A 5000-nucleotide genomic window follows, 5' to 3' on the forward strand; every position below is an offset into this window, starting at 1 on the left:
AAACGCCATTCGCGTTACATGACTTTCGACGCCATTGCCGGTTAAGTTAATCGTTCTACTGTGTCCACCAGAGAAATCTACGCATTTCCCACTACCCTCTCGATCCTAAGAAAATACGTGCAGAAGGCTCTATGCACAAAGACACCACTTAGCAGGGGAGTGACAGGCAAGACTTTTACCGACACGGAAAAAAATAAAAAAAAAAGAAAACGAAAAATAAAAAAACGACGAAATTAAAGACAGATTCCGACTGGGTTTGCGGCAACCCAGTAACAAGGCACAGGTATCCTCCTCATTCAAAATATGGCATAATAAAAAATCCTGCTTGGAATGTTCTAATTTTATTACTTCCTCAGTGCCCATACAGCAAGTTGTGAGTGGGAAAGCAGGGCAGTAGGGTGCATGCTTGAATTTTTTGATTTTTTTTGTTTTATACACCTCATTCCAATATGGCGACAATTTTACTATTCTTTTGTGGCTATGTTAATCGGCCCTTGTCGCCTCGTTTTAGATTAAAAATTCTTTTGAATTCTGCAGATGCAGTCGAGGCCAAGAGGGCTAATGAACATAATTATAAAAGAATGATAAAATGGTCGCCATTTTGGAATAAGGAGTATTCCATTTCATTTTCTTTTATTTTTTTTGACACAAAAGTGAGGGGATAGGGTGTGGGGTGGGGGGTGAGGCTAAAGATCCCCCAGCCCATCCCTTAGCATGGTCCCTGCTCTGAATTGGTGTTGTCATGATTGTTTGTACCTGTGTCTCAGCAGCCATCTCAATGTTGCGCTCACTGAAAAAGTATGAAACATAAACTGCGCTATTTTCCATTTCCAAAACAAAGCATGCTGTTGAGCTGAAAACTTGCATGCAAGTACATTTTTTTAATGTCTTTTGCCTAATGAAGGTAACAAATCAAATGCTCGTTTGCCTTTCAATTTTTGATTTTTTATGATGTCACATGCAAACCAAGAATTATGTTGATATTTCAGCCTCTCCTTTACCTGCATGCACAAGATACAGAATACATATACCCATGCACTTATAGATGCTTAGCCAACAGGGACAGCCAGAGAAAGGAAACCCATGGGGTACATGGGCAAACAAATTCAAATGTGTGTACACTGTATGATCCCCATATTCTCTGTATCATTTTAAGCATTCATACTGTGTGCAGTATACATGTAGATTGGAACCAAAAGTGCTTCTAATAGTCTCTTGGTGAAACCCAAGTTTATGTGTATAGGAACTTCAGAATCAGCAAGGCCCAATTTATCCTTTTGCCATTATGTCATCATGAAACACATAGCTTTTGTAAGTCATTTACATTTTCAGACTGAAGTACAGTGGTAGAGAAATAACCATTGTTGAATCACATATCATCTTCACTTGCACTTTCTATCTCATTAACATCTTCAATAAGGTCTTCATCATCTTCTGCATCATCACAATTGGCATGATAGTTCTTTGCTAAGCGTCTCTTGTGCCTTGTAAGCCAGGAATGCAGTAGGGATACATCAAGTTGGTCCAGTGGGCTCTTACTAATTGTTGGAAATGACCGGTGAGCTCTTCCAGGCTGATTACTAAAGGGCGCTTTGTTGTGAAAGAGTTTAATCATCTCCTTAATGTCCTGTACTGTGCTGGTGTGGGTATGTGACGTTGAATCTGGTGGAATATCACTTGTTATATCATAATTCTGAATTATCTTGTTCAAACCATATGCAGCAGCAGTGCTTCGTTCCACAGCCTTTAGGGTCTTGTTGCCACACATGCCTTTCAGAATGACCTTGTAATGCTTAATAAGCATTTCCATCTTGAGGTCATTAGCACAGTTATTTCCAGCACCACCCTTTGTATTGACAAACTGACCATGGATTACCCGGTGTGCCATTTGTTCAGTATAGAGGCCCTTAACACAAGTGATCAGTCTCATTGCTTCATAAGCATATTTCATTCCATGCCTCCTTGATCTAAAGTATAGCATTAGCAGCTTCCAGTTGATGAGACTTCTTTCTCCATCACCTTCTTTTTCTGTGTCATTGAGTTGCATCAGCATGACACCTAGCTGTATGCATTGCAATGCATAATTCATTACCCTGTCATCATTCTCAGGTGGCATATCAGACATTGGTGAAGGTAGCTTGGTTTGATTCTCTTCACAAGAGGTTTCCTCCTGTCTTGCTTGTGGGATTCCCAGCTGTTCTCTTGGCCACATGACTACTTGTCCAATGCTGATTATTCCTGCTGCAATTGCTTCAACTGCTGCAACAAACACAGGAACAGTCTGCTCAGTTTGTATGCCTTCAGCCCCAGTAACTTGCCCAACGCCAAGGACCTCATAACCATGTGGTAGCTTTGGCTGTACGATTATAACCACTTGACCTTCAGGGTGTTACAAAAATAAAATAAAAGTTACCGGTAGGTTAGGTGTATTTTAGACTGCTGAGAGGAGTACGGGGTGGTCCATGTTTACAGAGCTATAATTATATAGGGTCACACCTAAGATTGAAAGTTGGTACAAGCAAATTCTGTCTATGTCCAACACATTGGTGACTCCCAGTCCCTGACATCATCAATGCCTTGCTGTGCCCTATGAGTGTCTTAACATTACTGAGTTCTGACATGACCATGCTTGTTAACACCCCTGTCTCTGGATTACTGTTTAAGCCCATCACGGATCGCTCTTAATCCAATCAGGGCCTCCAGACCCAATGACATTCCACTTATAATACCATTATGTTTTTTTTGGTTTATCTACATTGTATTAATTTTTATCTCTTTTACCTTTTACGCCCTATCAAATGAAGCCAAAGCCATTTATTTTGTCCTTTTCTTTAACAATGCTTTATCCTTAAGTGGTTACTTTATAAATCTGTATAATATTATGAAGTGTGAATAAATAATGAACTGAACTGAACAAATGTGTGAATTATCCATAATTCAGCTGCCATGGGTATCTTACTAAAGTATTGCTTCCATTATCTCTGTATCGTCAGTGTCATTAGCCAAGTGGACAAAACTCAATTCAATAATTTATAGAAGATAGCACAGAAGACAAACCAGACGGTTTTAAGGCTGTTTATCTGAAATAGGTTAAAAAGCATGCTTTGACTACACTTACATGTAAAAGCTAATGCTACAAGTGAACTATCATTTACGTGACTGTATATCATACCCTGGTATTAGTGCATTTACAAACGTCAATAAACCATGGGTGCATGTATATGTACCTGGTGCCAAGTTTGGAGTCACAGTCAAAGAAGCACAAGTGGCAGTTGCCTGTTGGTCAGCTGTCCTATTTCTCTGTTCTTGCTGCTCTCTCCAGGCTTTCTCAATGTCAAACTCAACAAAAGCAAACTCTTCTACAAACTTGCCAATGACCTCATCTATAAACTTTGTCTTCTGTTCATCGCTGGCCTTCTTATCGATGAGTGTTATCTTAGTGGGTGTTAAGGCATCAAGGCTATCTAGGCCTGCCCAGCTCATAAATGCACAACACAAGTATGCCTTGGTAGCACACAGCATAAGGTTCTCAGCACTTTGATAGTTCTGTTTCACTTTGCTGTACACATTGGTCATATGCCATTGTTGCCTCAAATGGTACAGTGTGCCTGGCTCTCTTCCTGATACTGCATTAGGCTTGTAAAGCTGCTCCCAGATGTACTGTTTGGGAGAACAGAAAATGGGTTCATTAGTTCAGAAATAATATTTTATAGATTAGGGGCACTTTAAAATATCAGCATTTGAGAAAGGTTCATAGGAGCTGATGTGCAATCCTTGCAATTTTGCTTGTTAGCTAAATTAAAACTTGTTGCATATAAGAGGCACATACAGTTCAACTCTTAGTAGGTTCTGGCTCTGACAAGGGAAAATATATATGATTGTGGGATTCACTGTGTGGGAGGTCTGTATAGGAAAAAACTGTGCCCTTGGTCTTGGGTACTCGAGACCTCGGAAGCAAAGTGCCTAAGAGCTAAGAAAACAATATGAGTATGTCTCTGATCTCTCAGCAATTTAATTTATTTGGCTTGCGAGTATGAACATATTTTCAGCAACAGACAGGTTTAATTAAACAGTTAACAATAACTGCAGTCTTTCTAATATTGGAACAACTTACCCCAAGAAATGACTGCTTTGCATGCCACAAGGTCGCATTCTCTGTGATATTGTCGAAACGCTCAGTGTGTAGGTCACACCCCATTCTTGTTTTCTTGGCCCCTGTCACCCGTTCACGTCCCAGTAGGTCACCACAAAGAGGCACATTCACATTTTTTAGTACTCTTTCCCGCCTAGCAGATACTTCCTCAGCAGAGATCCCAGGTGGCACAGGGGGTTCACTATCAGGAGCATACACTTTCATTAGGAAATCCTCAATATATTCCAGGTACTGGACTACATCTGTGTGTTTGCTCTGATTGTAAGGGACAATTGGCAGGCCGATAATGGTAGACTTCTTTTCCATTTCTTTGTAATACCTATTTTGTAAAGAGTCAGTTTTTAACTTAGTTCTTACATTTAAGTAAAGTGAGTTCAAATTTCCTTTTCATCCCTGTAGTTTGTCTTATGTCAGTTTATAAAAATTACTGTATGTAGTTGTTTTGAAACAAACACTTCCATAACTTTAATTTACACCACCATAAGTTTTAACAGTTACCTGTGTGGTATGTGGATGATAACAGCACTTGTTAGATGGTTCAGACAAGGGAAGAACTGAACTAGAACCCTGGCTACTAGTATGGTGAAGTCACTCTTCAACTTCTTCAGCTCATCCTCACTAAGTAGGTAGTCGGTGTTATTGAATTCATTAATGTTTGTCATAAGTGGATGTGTGTTGTCTAGGTGGCTAGATGGGACCCTATCAAATGTAACGTAGTGCCCTATCCAATGTATATCAGAATTTCTGTGGTTCTTTAATATTATGTTCGCAAGGACAGTAAAGTCTAGATTATCAAATACAATCCGAAGGCTGCTATTGGTTTCAAGCACTTGCTGAACTTCTGATT

This window comes from Montipora capricornis, chromosome 9 (genome assembly GCF_036669925.1).
Source record: "Montipora capricornis isolate CH-2021 chromosome 9, ASM3666992v2, whole genome shotgun sequence".
Classification (NCBI taxonomy): Eukaryota; Metazoa; Cnidaria; class Anthozoa; order Scleractinia; family Acroporidae; genus Montipora; species Montipora capricornis.